Genomic DNA, 17,062 nt, shown 5'->3' with positions numbered 1-17,062 from the left:
AAAATCTTGACGCTCTAGTTATATGGTTTATCATGCATTTCCTTTATATATAAATACACACCCAAAGTAATCACATTCATAGATTTATATCTAAATATCATCCAGTGTCGTAACAGTGATACAAAATTTAGGAAAACACAAGAACTGTTTAAAAGGTTATTTAGCTGAAAACTGAGGACCCTGAGGATGAAATACAAGATAGACAATTTTAATGAGTGGAGTGGATAATAGAGGAAAAACGGTATTGTTGGTATTAATATGTTTGATTGGACTTTAATATACATCTTGGGGAGAACTGAGTTGGCGTTTCCCTGATTGAAATGTGATCAACTTGAGGAAATCCATGCCACTACGTTTTTGTGGGAAATGATCAAATGGGAGACATAATCTCTTATGATTTTGACTAATGCTCGTCGTTTGATTGCACATACATACTAGAACACTTGCTAAGAAGCAGAGAGCTTCCTGTTACAATAATGATGGACAAAAATGGGAATAAAAAGCATGAAGATATTTTGGCTAAGATTCTTTGCTCTGTTTTCATTTTTAAAACTGGAATCTAGGCTAAATTGTGCTGTGGGGATTCTGGTTCACCTGTTAGCAAACATGAGTTACCAGTAATCCACTGCTCTCCATTTGTTGTTTTATTCAGTACATATTTATTGAGCACTTGCCATATATTAGATTTCACCATAGGGAGCAATTACCTGATTGTGAAAAAGGCAGATGTGGTGATCCACACCATCATGGAGGTTACAGTCTCTCAGAAAAGACATAATAAGCAGTATCTTTTCTTTCAAGTTGACAGGTGGAGTGCATGCTACAGGCTAAATTCTTCTGTATTAAGTCCGCAGAAAGGTAGAAAATATGATTTTTTAAAGAAAGGAACATGAAATATTACCTGCGTCTCACACGAAGGTAAGAAATAGTCTGTTCTTACAACTGGATTTCCATCAAGGGTGTTTCAAGCTCAGAGGTGGAAAAAGAAAAAGAGAGGATCGATGATGAAATGACAAGGTAAGTCATTGGAGGACCAGGTCAAGATGACTGACCCCTGCAACTTTCCCACTTAAGCCAGGCAATAGCTGGGAAGCATCTGCCTGCAGGTTAGAGCAGAGGACATGGGAGTTTGACTCAGAGTGGTGGGGAATGCTCAACAGAGCAGGTACAGAATTGCCTCTGCTCCCCAGCTCTCATCAAAATTAAAGCCACAACTCCAGGTCCTATTTCAACAGGTAGCACAAGCAAATGGGTAATCTCAAGTACAAAAATGGAAAACAACCAATCACCATTTGAGGAATGTGAAAACCATAAAACAGAGAGAAGTAGAACTTACACCTGAAGAAACAGAGTGCATAGAGCAATTTAAGAGCTTACTGGCAATGAGAAAAATGCAAAACAATCTTGATAAAGAGAGTAAGGAAAGCTGGGGAAACATGTTCTAGGTAGAGGGAGCAGTACATGCAAAGACCTAGGGACAAGAGTGAGTGTGAATCCTCGGAGGAACTAAATGTCCTTTTGTGTATCTGGAGTAAAAGTGTGTGGAGCAGATAGTGGAGAGGTGAAGTCAGCATGGTAGAGAGAGGCCAGCTTGTAGATCTTTTAAGCTTCATTTAACATTTAAACTTACGGGAACAACAGCATGTCGTTTAAGGATTTTAAGCAAAGAAATGGGAGTGGCCTTGATTGAACTACAGCTGTAGATCAGGAGTCAACAAATAGTTTCAGTGAAGGACCAGATAAAAAATATTTCAACCTTTGTGGCTCATAAGGTCTCTGTACGACTACTCAACTCTGCCACGGTAGCACAAAAGCAGCTATGAACAATATGTAAATGAATGAGTACAGCTATGTTTAAAAACAAACTTTACTTATAAAATCAGGTAGTGGGCTGGTTTGGCCCCGTGGGCCAAATTTTGCTAACCCCTGACATAGAAGTAATAAAATCAAAAGAGAAAAAGAGAGAGAGAGACAGTTTTTTTAGTCCTTTTTTTTTTTTAAACAAAGTCTGAGAGACTAGCATCAGAAAGGTTGGAATTGTGTTTGCCATTTTCCTTTATTTCTGATGCTGACAGGTTTAAAACCGGAGAAATCTTGCATTCTACATGGTAGCCTCATTGCCTCCTGTCACCTGAGTAACACCTTTCTCCCTGCTGCCAAAATGGCCACCTCTGCGACTGGGTCAGACCAATTATTTCCTAAATGGTTTGTATTCATCTGCACTTCAAATGCATGGCTTTGAGGAGGGGAAAATAATCCTGTCTGGCACTCATTCTACTCCACACATCCATTATGCGAGCAACACATCAGTCTGCCCAATTAAAGAGCCCACGACTACAAAGGAACTGTATATCATGTGTATTGCCACTCTGCCACAGACACTATTCAAATATCTGATTTTGAGAGTCCTTTTTTGCTTAGCTAGGTACTTCATGCTAGTTTAAAAATAAATTGCAAAAAATATCAACAGTATTCTTTAAGTAAGTCTTCCCATATTCATTCATAACCATAGTTTACAGAAATTGTTTTGAAATAATTTCTTTCTCTTTCTCTCTCTTTTTTTTCTCTCTCTGTTGCCCAGACTGGAGTGCAGTGGCGTGATCACAGCTCACTGCAGCCTCAATCTCCTGGGCTCAGTTGATGGTCCCACTGCCTCAACCTTCCAAGCAAGCTGGGACTACAGGTATGTGCCACCACATCTGGCTAATTTTTGTATTTTTTGTAAAGATGGGGTTTTGCCACGTTGCCCAGGCTGGTCTTGAACTCTTGGGCTCAAGTGATCCTCCTGCATTGGTCTCCCAAACTGTTGGGATTACAGGTGTGAGCCACCACGCCTGGCCTCTTTCTCAAGTTTCATTTTTAAATTGCCTTTGACCTTTGAGTGTTAGGATGATAGTCAGATTTGGGCAAAAATGGCAGTTAGTCTTAACTACTGCCTCTTGAAACTCTCCTGGTATCTCTCAATTCTTTTAGTAAGTATCAAAAGGATGATTAAAATGCTAAGAATAATAGTTAACATTTACTGAATGCTCATTCAGAACTTTTCTTGAAGTATCTCATTTAATTTCACCACAAGTCTATCAAGAAATTACTATTAAAATTTCTGTCTCACACCTAAGAAGAATGAGGATTTGGCAGAGCCAGGCCTTGGTCCCTGTGTCTCCAACTCCAAAACTCACACTGCGTTCTGTGGACAGTGTCACCTCATGCTCCAACACCGCATGCTCTCTAACCTGTGGCTTATCCGCCAAATAACCTTTCTGTTCATGAGACAGCTGGGTAATAATTACAAAAGTAATGCTTTGTTTCTGTATCCGACTTTTCACGTTTACACACATGGTTACATTCTGTTATCCCAAACAGATAACATGGGTTAAAATAGAAGTAAAAAGAAACAGAAAGGAAAACATGGTTTTTAAAGACCCGAAAGTGTTCCAGGCCTACAGGTAGAAACCAGCAGAGCTGGGACTTCAATGTCAACCTTCTAATGCCAGGTAAAATGCTCTTTCTAGCTAGTGTTGTTCCTCACACAGTCTTCCTCAGGAATTCTTCCTCCCCAAGCAATTCAAAGCCTCCCATGATTAAAATGCAAATGCTCTGACCAAGGCCTTGAGAATGACTCTATGATGGGCCTAGTGATGTATCCCTAGGATGATCATTTGGGCTAAGGAAGACTTCTGCACCCCAGACCATATGGCCTGCTTACATAAAGAGCTGATCCTAGTTAGTTTTGGAACCAAAATTAATGCACTGTCTGAACAGTTCCAAAAGAAACCTCTGGAAATATTTTTATGCATCAATTTTATGTATACATTTTGTATCATTATATTATATAGCTGTTTTGTCTAAAAACTTCTTTCTGAAACACTTAAAAAGTTGTCTCATGACACTATAAAAGGATAGACCAATGAAAGCCATCTAATTACAAGCTGTAAAAGACGCATGTATGACAGAAGTCTAAAATCAAAGTGCCAGCTGGGCCAAGTTCTTTCTGGAGGCTTTTCTGGACAAACGATTCTCTCACCTTTTTCGGCTTCCAGGAGACACCTGCATTGCTAGGCTCAGGGCCCCTTTCTGGCATCACCCCAACCTCTAGTTCCTGTCCTCATATCTCCTGGTACTCATTTCGATCCTCCTGCCTCCCCATTGCAAGGTCTCTTGTGATTACATTGGATTGACTGGATAATACTATAGAATGTCCCTTTCTGTAGACCCTTGACATAATCACATATGCACACTGCCTTTTGTGAGGGAAGGTACCTTATTAACTTGTTCTGAAGATTAGGTCCTGGACATCTCGGAGGGCATTTTTCTGCCTGCCACAGATCGTTAGAACATCACTAACAGTCATTTTTAACACAGCCACCACAAATAAAGAAACCAAGACCTGGAAAAAATTGCATGTATTAGAACCCTTGTGGTCATTTCACAGAGTGAGATATAGACCACACCCAAAATGTGGTTGCTGTCAAGTTGATCAAGACTGATGATGGCACATATGCAGAGAGGGTATGAAAAAACTGATACTCACTAATGAGGCTTTCTAGGCGATCAGGGCACCCTCCCAAACAGGTCTTCAATGGCTAGAGAGCAGTGAGGAGTGATTGCCTTGGGGCGTTATGGAAGTTATGGGGCAGGGCTGGGGTGAGGGCTCCCTCCTATGGGTTGGAACTTACAAGGTTAAAACTTCCCATCAGAAAAAATTAGAAGAGCACCCAAGCTTTACTATGAGTTTTCTCAAATGTGGGGAAAAAGAAGGGGCGGTTAGGGAGCTCGAAAGCTTTCAGGGGTCAAACAACAAAAATGGAAACAGACCCTAACATCACCTCTGCATCTCATTTACTTCTTGTATAGCACTAGTAAGAATTTGTCATTATACATTTATTTCCTTGCTTTTATCCCTTTCTACACTCAGCCATGAACTCCATGGGGCCATTATTTTTGTCAATTTGATTCATTAGTAGATACCCACAACTGATCATAACACCTGGCACATAATAGGTGATCAAAAACAGTCATTGGTTAAATGAAGTTATGGGCGGCTCTGTGCTAGATGCCAATATACAGAAGGTCATGGTCTTCCACTGAAGTCCCTATGTTTTCCACACGACCTTAACAATGAGCTTACATAGTTTAGCCAGAGTTATATAGCTAGGAGACAGAAAAAAAAAAAAGATAAACAGATCAACAAATTATAATATGGTGTGACAAGCACTATAAAATGTACATGCTTCCTTTTACTGTGGGCCCACACCTGGACTCCTTACCTCCTTCCAGACACCACGGTCCTGCATAGCAAGAGAATCAGTCTTGCAATTCATGTAGAATGCGGGTCTAGGTCTAGGTGGGTGGATTGCAGAACAGAGTTCAAATCCATATGTGGTATCTCTTTATATGGGGAAAACAAACAAGCAAACACACAAAGAAACATTAGATTCCACAGGAGCCTCCCAGGAATTTCTGAAACTGTGTAAGTCCTCTCCTCTTTTTCCCCATCACTTCACACAACCTCTCGCCAGACACCTACTGCAAATAGTAAGTGTGAAACAGTACAGCAATCGAGAAAAAAAAAAGGGGGAAATGCTGACACAATCAGATTTTTATGCTAAATTGTGTTTTTTTGAAGTGACTCTCATCATTTCTCATTGCCCATTTTAATCTCCTTTTGAAACTGTCCCACACAGCAGCTTTTTAAAAGCAGGTGGTCTCAGGAATGCTAGTTTCACATAAGCTATGTGAGGACATGGATTCACTGGTCAAATAAATTTCAAGAACTGCTGTGTATTCTAGCTCCCTCTTGGAGAGTCATAATGTTCATAGCATACTCCACACCCTGGGATTCCCTGCATTTTCCAAACTTCCATGACTACTGAATACTTTCATGGCATACTTAAATTCCTAGGGAATTAGTGTTTACAGAATATGGTCTGGAAAATAGTGCAGTGAAGGATAAAGTCTAGGCCATCAAACACAGGCCTTATATGATTTACTTATCTGGAATCAGTCTCTCCAACCTCATTACTTGACTGACTTTCCCTTTCTTCTATCTCTGTCCTTTGTTATTGAGTTGTTTATGGATGCAAAATTCTATCTTTTGCCTCTAATGCTCGCTCATGGCTGTGTTTTCTGCTTTCTAGCCACATAACCTTGGCTAAGTCACTTAGTCTCATGCGGGCTTCAGCTGACTTATTTGTAAAGTACAGGGTGTAACAAGTGAATGATTTTTTGGTGTTTGTTTTTGTTTTTGAGACAGGGTCTTGCTCTGTCACCGAGGCTGAAGTGCAGTGGTGCAATCACTGCTCACTGCAGCCTCAACATCCCTGGCTCAATCAATCCTCCCACCTCAGCCTCTTGAGTAGCTGAGACTGTCGTGTCACCATGCCTCGCTAATTTTTGTAGAAACAGGATTTCACTACGTTGCCCTGGCTGGTCTCAAATTCCTGGGCTCAAGTGATCTGCCAGCATCAGCCTCCCAGAGTACTGGGATTACAGGTGTGAGCCACCAGGCCCAGCCTGAATGATCTTTAAGATCCCTTCACACTCCATCTTTTACCAATCTTGTGATTTCTTCTCCTCACTGGTCCTTGAGTGCACTACTTCTTTTCTCTAAGCCTCACTTTATTTGTCTACAAAATTGGGAGAATAACAGAATATTTTATAGGATTCTGTGGGAAGAAAATGGAATGAGGAATACGGAGACTTGTTAGTACAGGGTTATCAATATGTCCCTTAACAAAAATTAATAATAAGCCCTATTTACCACTTATAAGAAAAATATTCCAGAGTTGCCTAGGGTTGTCTTCCTTGAGAATGATATATCCTATGTGCTCTCTAGCTTTGAAAGCCTTTCACAGAAACAACCCTTAAAATGTTCTTAACAGTGTAATTCAAAGAATGTTAATGTGCTCCAAGGCCAAATAAAGGGAAGCTCAATTGCTATAAACTTAATTTTCAAGCATCCTAAATAAATATGCATTTTCCCTGAGGGCAAAGAGTCAACTGTCATCAGACTCTTGAAGGGCAGAATGTGTCAGGACAAACATTACGGTCTTCCAGGAAATTGGATAGAGAAACTCAAAGCCCTATTAAGTGACGTGACTTTGAAAATAACGTCTGTACACAAGAGACTTTAACTTTACAAGGTAGTTTTCCTGCATGAGTTTAGTTGATGCTCAGAGTCAGGTGAGGAGATAGAACAGCTGTGACCATTACCTTTGGGTGAAGTTCAACTCAGCATGTCCAAAGCCAAACCTGCTGTCTTCCAGTTACAAACTGGACTCTCTTCCTATCTCAGTTGGACTCCACTATTTAACCAGCTTAACCAGCTGCCCAGGCCACATACCTGAAGTCGTTCTCGCTGCTCCTGCTTCTTTACTTTTTACTGTCAACCAGTCTTCAAGGCCCCTCAAATCCAGTTCTAAACCCCCTAACATCCAGACTCCTAATCTTCTTCACTGAACTTCCTTTTAAACTCTGCTCTACCTTGGTTAATTAACAATTTCACTCTTTACACTGCTCAGGCCCCAAACCTCAAAGTCAATTGATTCCATTCTTTGCCCCCCGCTCCATGTCCAATCCATCAGCAAACCATGAAACTCTCCATCTTCAATTCTGTGCGGAATCTGACTACTGATCCTCCCCTCCACCACTCTCAGCTGAGTCCAAAACACCTTCTCAAGTCTACATTTTGTTTGTTTGTTTTTGGCAACGTCTTAACTGGTGTCCTGCTTGCTGCTTATTTTCCTATAGAGCAGGGTTTCTTACCTGGCATTACTGACATTTGGGTACGCATAATTCTTTGTTGTGAGAGACTGCCCTGGGCATTGTAGGATGTTGAACAGCATCCTCGGCCTCTACCTGCTAGATGCCAGTAGCACTCACCTCCTCACCAACTGTGGTGCTGAAACCCCCATAGGAGCTCCTCTTATCTCTCAGAGGAAGGTTCTCAAGTTATGTAAGTGGCCACAATCACTGCACTGTCAGGCCTCCTGTTGCTGTTCTGATCTCACTCTCCTCACCTTTCTGCCTTGCTTATCCTGCGTGAGCCACAGCAGCACACTGGGTTTGCTCCCAGCACCAAGCCTTTGCGCTTGCTCTTCCCCCATCTGGAAAAATGTCTCTGCAGGTATCCACTTGGTTTATTCTTTCATCTCCTTAACGTGGCACCTCCACGTATTCGTATAAAGCTCTATGTTGCACCCAGCCAAATTATGCTTTAAACTAACATTGTATGACTTAGGTGTATGTTCCCAAAATATTGTTAGATGAAAAAACAAAGATGTGAAAAAAAAGCATCTACTATGACCCTCAGTTTGCTAAAAGAAGCATCAAATGCCTATTTATGAACATACTGCTATAGGTAAATAGAGAGGAAAGAACACCAGAAGGTTAGACACAAAAATGTTAACTGTATTTATCTCTGTCATAGTAGCTATATAATTAATATTTTCTGACTACTCTGCTGTATTGTCCAAATTTCTATACTGAAGATGTTTTCATATCTAAGAAAATCAATAAATACTATTTTAAAAAGGAATGGTGTCATAATCCTAATATCTCTGAGATCCAAAGACCAATTGGGAAAATATGGCAAAGTGGAGCATGGTAAATTTGTGTGTCTACCCTGGCCTTGCAGCACCGTTACTGAAAATCAAGCGCATCTTCTTAGATGCTTTAAGTGAGAGAGAGAAAGGGAGGGGGGAACTGAGTTAAGTGACCTAGAATGTTTGCATTTATGAGGACCTTGGCAATCATGGAATATGACACCTTCTTTTTTAATAAGGTAGGCGCTCCAGAGAAATCAACTAACCCAAAGTCACACGGTTAAATAGTGGCAGAGATGGGATTGTTCAATTATTTTTTCATCAAACATTTATTAAGCTTCCACTATATGCTGGGTGCTAGGGATATAGTGGTGAAAGATAAATATAATCCCTGCTCTTGAGTACAATGGGAAAGAAACCCATAGGCACAACCAAATAGTGTAGAAATGTGCCATTGCTATGGCCACATGTGGCTATTCAGCACTAGAAATGTGGCTGGTTTGAACCGAGAGTTATGAGGCCTGGCGAGGTGGCTCACGCCTGTAATCCCAGCACTTTGGGAGTCCAGAGCGTGTGGATCACCTGAGGTCAGGAGTTCGAGATCAGCCTGGCCAACATGGTGAAATCCCATCTCTACCAAAAATACAAAAAATTGGCCAGGTGTTGGTGGCAGGCACCTGTAATTCCAGCTACTGGGGAGGCTGAGGCAGGAGAATCACTTGAACCCCAGAGGCAGAGGTTTTGGTGAGCAGATATTGTGCTACTGCACTCCAGCCTGGGCAACAAGAATGAAACTTCATTAAAAAGAAGGAAAAAGGAAAGAAGAAAGAAAGAAAGAAAGAGAGAGAGAGAGAGAGAAAAAGAAAGAAAGAAAGAAAGAAAGAAAGAAAGAAAGAAAGAAAGAAAGAAAGAAAGAAAGAAAGAAGAATTGAGGGATATGTAAATATAAAACATTCACTGGAATTACTTAAAGGATACCATTAAATATACCATTAGTATTTTTCATATTGATTAGATATCAAAATGATATTACTTTGGACATATTCCATTAAAGAAAATCTGTTAAAATTAGTTTTACTTGTTTGTTTTTACTTTTTTCAAATGGCTACAAGAGACTCTTAAATTCCATATACGGCTTGCATCCATTTCCATTGGATGGTGCTGCATATGCACCATGATGCAGACTTGCTAGGATGTTAGAAATGAGAGTAGATGGTAAGGAGGTTCAGGCAAAGTTCCTTACTCAGTCTTGGGGACAGAGAAAGTCTATGAAAGAAAGTGGCAGATAAATTGTAATCTGTATAGTAAGTGCGACTTAGGCCAAGAACAGGGTAAGGTTGGAGTGGGGGAATGAAATTAAAGGCAAAACCAAATAGTTAGAGAAGGGCACTAGTTGCTAAGTCAAACTCTTTCCTGATTCTCTATTTCATTTTTAAGGATTTTGAAATCCTTAAAAAAAAAAAAAAAAAAGTCTGGGTGCGGTGGTTCATGTCTGTAATCCCAGCATTTTGGGAGGCTTAGGTGGGCAGCCTAACCAACATGGTGAAACTCTGAATCTACTAAACATACAAAACTTAGCAGGGCATGATGGCACGTGCCTATAATCCCAGCTACTCGGGAGGTGGAGGTTGCAGTGAGCCGAGGTCATGCCCCTGCACTCCAGCCTGGGCAACTCCATCTCAAAAAAAAAAAAAAAAAAAAAAAAAAGATTTTCTCTTCTAATGGAAGACTTTGACAGCTCCTTAATTCCAGGCTTGAGAGTGGAAGTGTGGACTTCAGGGACTCTCACTTCACCAATATTGTTCTCCTTCCGCTAATATCTTATTATGGGATAAGCTCATTTCAGGGGAGGGTAAATTCTGCCTAGACCAGAGAAAAATAATGACATTGAACGAGCTAGATAGATGGCAATGAGTAATCCGCATGAAATTCTTAAATTTGAACTGGGAAGGGAGATTCAGTATTGGTTAGAGTGTCTCTGATTATGCAATTCATTCTCAGCCAAGAAAATAAATGTGCTCTATAAAATATTTCTGGAATAACCTTTTAGTGAAAAACAATAGAAATTTTAAGACAGATTAAGGTTTAGTGTCGCAGAAGATTATAGTGTGAACAGACTGTCCTCACGGGGACCTGTTTAACTGTTGACAAGCTGGAGGAGGGGAGAACTGTAAGGATATTTGACATGAAAAATGTGAATTCGCTCTCTGAGTGTTTACTAGCATTCACAAGTAGCAGGAAATGAGCCGTGAAATGTATTGTCAAACATTCAGTGTTCAAAACATAATGCATTACTTTAAGTTGGGCTTTTTGCTTTCTGGGATCCTCATTCTCAATTTGCCCACCTCTAGGACAGATGAGCTGGCCTTTAATCCTGCCCTTCCCAAACCATAATGATAAGCTGCAGCGGAAACTGGGAACCGGCTTTCCAAAAGCCAATTACAACTCCCTTTTCCTTGCCTTTCTGGATTGCAGAGGCTTGGAAAACACAGATGCATGCCCCTTTGCAGTGAGTAGTTGTCACGTGACCTACTTTGGCCCAGTGAGATTTGGGTATCAGTTTCTAGGGAGAATGTTCTTAGGAAATTAATGCAATGCCCTGCTAAAAGAGAACCCCGCGCCCTTCTTCTTCCCTCCTCCTTCCACCTGAATTCTAGAAACGGGACTGATATTCAGCTGCTACCACAGACACGGCGGTACAGTTGTGGAAACGCTGAAAGACTTTCACGTCAGTTTGCAAATAGCAACTTTCCTGAATTCCCCAAGTGTCCCTCTTGGTTTAGTGCCTTGCCCAAGCCCCCCTGGATCTCCCTATGATTCTGAAGGGAAAAACTTCTGGAAGAGCAGGGGCCTCCAGATCTGTACCATTTGTGAAATATTTTAGATATCATGTCCTCCTAGAAGCAAGGGGGCCACCTTGCAACCATGAGGTCTCCTCTATGCACAGGATGGGGACGTGGCAAAGCCACAGTACCAGCCCAAGACGTACTCCTGCCTGGCAGCAGCCACCGTGGTATGGTTTTCTCTTAATCCATCTCTCACATCTGAAAAATATGTGGTTAGGTTTGATAGTTAAGCAAGAATATTTCTCAACCTGGCTTCTCTCAGACACACTGATGTGTGAGGTGGATTTTGTTTGTTTGTTTGTTTGTTTGTTTTTACTGTTTCTATACAGATCTTTTCTTTTTGATCTCACTGTCCTTTCTTTGTGGTCTTCACCTTTAAGATCCAGCCTTCTCTGGTCACCCCAGAATGTAATGTTCAGACAATATTTACTAGAGGAATAAACAAATGAATAAAACAAACTAAGATTAACTTTAAATGTAAAACACAGAGATTTTTCTATTTTACATATTTGACTTTTATAATCCATTTTTGCTCCCTTAATTAGAGTCTAACATATTTTATTTCCCCTTTCCCATCTTTTCCTTTCTTCTTTACCCTTCCTTCCGTCCTTCCTTCCTTCCTTCCTTCCTTCCTTCCTTCCTTCCTTCCTTCCTTCCTCCCTCCCTCCCTCTTCCCTTCCTTTCCCTTCCCCTCTATTCCCTCCCCTGCCCTCCCCTCCCCTTCTTCCTTTTTTCCTTTCTTCCTTCATCCATTCATATAATTAATATTTATGGAGTAACTAATATTTCCTGGGTGCTATTCTAGGCTCTGAGGATGCAGTAATTTATGAACTAAACAGCTCTCATGTTTGTGGAGCTTACATTCTAGTGTGGGTACAGGAATACAGAAGAGCTAACAAAGCAATCAATCATAATATCAGGTTGTGATAAGTAGTATAAAGAAAAATACAAACCACTGTTACGGGATAAAAAGTGATAGAACTGGCATTTGGGACGGAATAGCCAGGTCACTCTTGAAAATGGTGACATTTCAACAGAGGCTTGAATGAAGGAGTCTAGCAAGGGCTGAAGGGAAGAGCGATTCAGGCAAAGGGAACAGCATATACCAGGGACCCAGGGTGTGAACTTGTTGGGCAACAGGGAGCAGACCAGTGAGGTCAAAGCAGAGTGAAGGAGGAAGCAGAGGGAGGGGATGGGTTTGATGAGATAGTCAAGGGCTTCTCTTGCACCTTTCTTCTCTTCCCACCTGTTATCATTCTCGTTGCACAACAGAAATGTCTGGAAGAGTAAGCCATCAGGTAAGCTCAGAAGTAGGCTACTCTGGTTATATTTCAAGTTCTCTAGCTCCCGCCCCTGGATTTGCCTCTTTGGATTGCCAGAAATACTGTGCAGGCTCAAACTCTTGCTCTCAATTTAAACAGTCTGCAAGACATGTCTGGGGGTCTTCTTACGGTAGTGGTGCCCATTGCTCTAGAGTCTATACCTATGTTGTGATCATTCCCCACATCCTCTCATTATTTGACTCTAACTCATTTTGGGGCTCATTTAAAATTTCATTTGTTAGCGTGCCAGTTGCAAGCAGCAAAAGTTACTCAAGCTCTACTGTAGATGGGTTTATAGTAAGCACCTAGCATAGTCTGTTTGGAGTCCAGTTCCTAGCCTTAAACCTATGCGTGACCTTCCACATCTGGCCATAGGCAATTATTAATACCAGGCTTTACCTGCCAGACCTCGTGGGGAGAAACTGCCCTCCTCACTGCAGATTTGGGGCACAGCTGACACATTGAGTCTCTGAGGGGAGTTGCAGTCAAGCACTGAGTCCCCCCGGCCAGCCTTGCTCTTATGCACATTCACATTCCTGGTCCAGGTTCCTCTATTTGGAGGCCTCTTTATCACAGGCTTTCTGCAGAGGCCTATCTTAAACACCTCTGCAGGGGTCACTTTATCAAGGAGAAGAAGCGGGGAGCCTTGGAGACGTTCTTCTCCACTCTGACTCAGTGCTCAGTACTTTCACACTCATAGCCCTTCCTTCTCCCCGCCCCCCAGCTCCAGGTCCATTTGATGGCGAGAGTCTTTTGTTCAGGGGTCCCTCAGCTATGAGACAATCCCTTGGCTTCAGTGCTGATTCAGACCCTCAACGAGGGCTGGTGCCCTGGGGAAAATGGAATGGTGGGGAGTCAGCACTTTCTCCGGTTTAGTCTCTTGTGGATACTGTTGCAGTAAATCATTAAAGCCTTCACTGTTCATCTTGGCTTGTGTCTTAATCAGCTACCCCGACACCTGGCAGCTCAGCTCTCTCGAACTCAGCTTAGCTCCTGACACTCTGGTGGAGTGATATGAGGACAAGCAGTCACCTGAGCCTCAGAAGAAAGAAGAATCCAGCAGGCCGCCATTTTCTCCTCAGTGCCCTTGGCACAACATGGCTGCCTCAGACCCCCCAGCTATGTATGTTACAGTATTGGCCCCATGAAGACACCCCTTGCATAAACATAGACCCTTTGTTCCTAAATGCAAATTCCATAGTGACAAAAAACACACCGGGTAAGATGGCCACTTCTGTTTTGATCAACCGCGGCCAGGGACGGACTAGGGGAGGGCACCTTCATTTGCTGCGTAACAACCACAACGTTAGTTTTCAAATGCGAAACAGACTATGTTAACCTCATGATTAAAATTCTCCAGGGTCTTCTCATTGCATTTATTTAAAAAATTCAAATTCTTTTCCATGTCCTGAAGAATCCTGTCTGACCCAGTCCTTCAGATCTTTCCTGCTGAACCTCACACCCCTCTCCTCTTCCTTAACATTTTTTAGCCCTGTCGGCCTTTTTGTCTGTCCTTTGACCTGAGCCAGTCCTGCTCCCAGCTCGCAGCCTTCATGCTGGCTGTTTCTTTTGCATGAAACACGTTGCCATGTGATCTTGGCATCGTCGGCTTCTTCTCATAATTCACATGTCAACTCCCGTGAATGTCCCAGTCCTGGAGAGGCTATCCCTGACCTGCCAGCCACTCCCTATCACATGATCTTAAAATTTCTTTTATTTTGCTTTTGTGTTTAACATCTCTTATTCTTCCCCAACCCTCACCCCCCATGAGAAAATGTCAGCTCCACAAGAGCAGAGATTTGGGGTTGTCTTGTTCACTATTGTATCCTGCTGCCTAGAACTGTGTCTGGCTTATATCGTGTGATTAATCAATAGAGGTTGAAAGAATAACTGCTGAAACCCCACTCTTGCTTGTGAGGGTCAGCGGAGAGCTGAATCACAGAGGAAGAAGTCATTGGTTCTTGGGTGGGAAGACACGATATTGGTGGAAGGCTGTCGTCCACGACATTAGACAATATTAACTGTGTCAGTATTTCTTTTTTTTGTTTTTGAGACGGAGTCTTGCTCTGTTGCCCAGGCCAGAGTGCAGTGGCAGGATCTCAGCTCACTGCAAACTCCGTCTCCCAGGTTCACGCATTTCTCCTGCCTCAGCCTCCCGAGTAGCTGGTACCACAGGTGCCCGCCACCAGGCCTGGCTAATTTTTTGTATTTTTAGTAGAGACGGGGTTTCACCGTGTTAGCCAGGATGGTCTCGATCTCCTGACCTCGTGATCCACCCGCCTCGGCCTCCCAAAGTGCTGGGATTACAGGCGTGAACGACCGCATCCGGCCAACTGTGTCAGTATTTCTAAAAGAACTGGCAATGAGTGGATTCCAGGAAGATGAATAAATGTTCTTTGATAAATTTGAGATATAAGGTTCATCTTCACATTGCCCCTACCAGCCTGGGGACATTGACTTGCTGAACAGGAAACACAGGAAGTGTACACATAAAGCTCAAAGCTGTTAAGTATCCCACAATTAGTTCTTCTGGTTAAGTTTATTTCAGTGGAAGCTTCTTTGAAATGTGACTCTTCTCTCCCTCTTATCCTCATAAAAACATCAGTTACACACATAGAAATGCCAATATTTCCATAGGCATCACTTTTTTAGTACCAATTAAGATGATTTGTTAAGTGAGTTTTACAAAATCCATGGCTACGTTGGTTAGTTAGATGGGAGTCAGACCAGATAAACTGAAATACCAGGTTTTAATATTCAACTGTAATTTCCTCATGAAAATATAAAAATCATTCCACTGAATCTCCCTCAACAGAAGCTGGATGCACTGCTGATTTCTGCCTGCTTTTCATTTAGTATCTGGCAAACGTAAAAACAAAACAAAACACGTAATATGTTGGAGATATATATATATATATATATATATATATATATATATATATATACCATCTGCAAATATGCAATATACAGATCCCTAGGTATCTGTAGAGGATTGGTTCCAGGACTTCCCTCAGATATCAGAATCTGAGGATGTTCAAGCCCTTAATATAAAATGGTGTAGCATTTGCATATAACCTATGCACATCTTCCTGTGTACCTTAAATCATCCCCACATTACTTATAATACAAATACAATGTAAATGCTGTGCAAACAGTTGTTATAATGTATCGTGTAGGGAATAATGGCAGTTTTTAAAAAGTCTGTTCATGCTCAGCACAGACACAATTCTTTTTAGATATTTTCGATTTGGGGTTGGTTGGATTCACAGATGCAGATCCCAGGCATGTAGAGGGCTGACTGTATAGGTGTATATCCATACACACACTAACTCTTCATAATTCTGCATCTTACATTCCTATCCTCACAGAGAATTTCTCTTCTGGGTAAGGAAATTAGTAAGGGTCTCACCTATATTTTATTAGCAATCTCTGGTCGTTATTTATGGCCCCATATCACAAATGTCTCATGTACCTAAGTGATTTGTGCTTGATGTTCAGGAAGCCTCCAACTGCCAGCCACTTCAGGGGTGATGGCATCCCCATTTGCTAAGCAGCTTTCACACTCATTGGCCTCTAAAACTGAGCTGTTACCTAAATCATTTTCCTGCTGCTGAGGTGGGTGGTTTCAGGATGAAGATGATTGAACAGAAGCCTTAGTGGATGAATGTTCCCCATCTTTCCTTTGCAAGGGAAATACATGCTCTTAGGCCATTGTTCTTCTTTTGGAGGAATTACAGATTTCACAGTGAAAAACAAATGAAGTATAGCCTGGTGACAATATCTTGTGTTAGTATAATGCTTTTTGACGCACATGAGTTTCCTATATTTAAACTTACTTGATCCTCGTAAGAACCCTGCAATGCAGGCAGAACAACAATCATAATTGCCCTTTTACAGGTGGATAAGAGAGATTCAGAAGAGCCAAGTGATTTGCTTAAGGTCACACAGCTGTTAAATTGCAAAGCCAGGAAGAGAAACTCAGCCTTTTATGAGCTCCTCATGCAATAAGTTTTTCACTAGACCCTTCATGATGCTTTTTGTTTGAGCAAAAGGCACGTTATTTTCCCATCATTACCCTAATTGCAAATTTGCTAGCCTAGGAACACATTCTTTCTGAAACCTGAAGTGCCTTTTCATAACAGTGTGCAGCGTTTTAGTTTCTAGGGGATACCTGGCCCTACCTGCTTCATTTAGGACTCAGAAGGCTGGGTTGGGAGAGGATATGCAGTCTGCTCGTTATCCTTCCCTTTGTAAGGATGTCAGCAGCAACATTAAGTTGCAAATGGAAAACACAGCTTTGGCTTGCATCTCGTCCTCACTCTCCACAGAGCTGTGTATAACCCAGCTGACT

The sequence above is a fragment of the Macaca thibetana genome, chromosome 10, assembly GCF_024542745.1.
Source record: "Macaca thibetana thibetana isolate TM-01 chromosome 10, ASM2454274v1, whole genome shotgun sequence".
In the NCBI taxonomy this organism is placed as follows: Eukaryota; Metazoa; Chordata; class Mammalia; order Primates; family Cercopithecidae; genus Macaca; species Macaca thibetana.
This window is presented reverse-complemented; position numbering follows the sequence as displayed.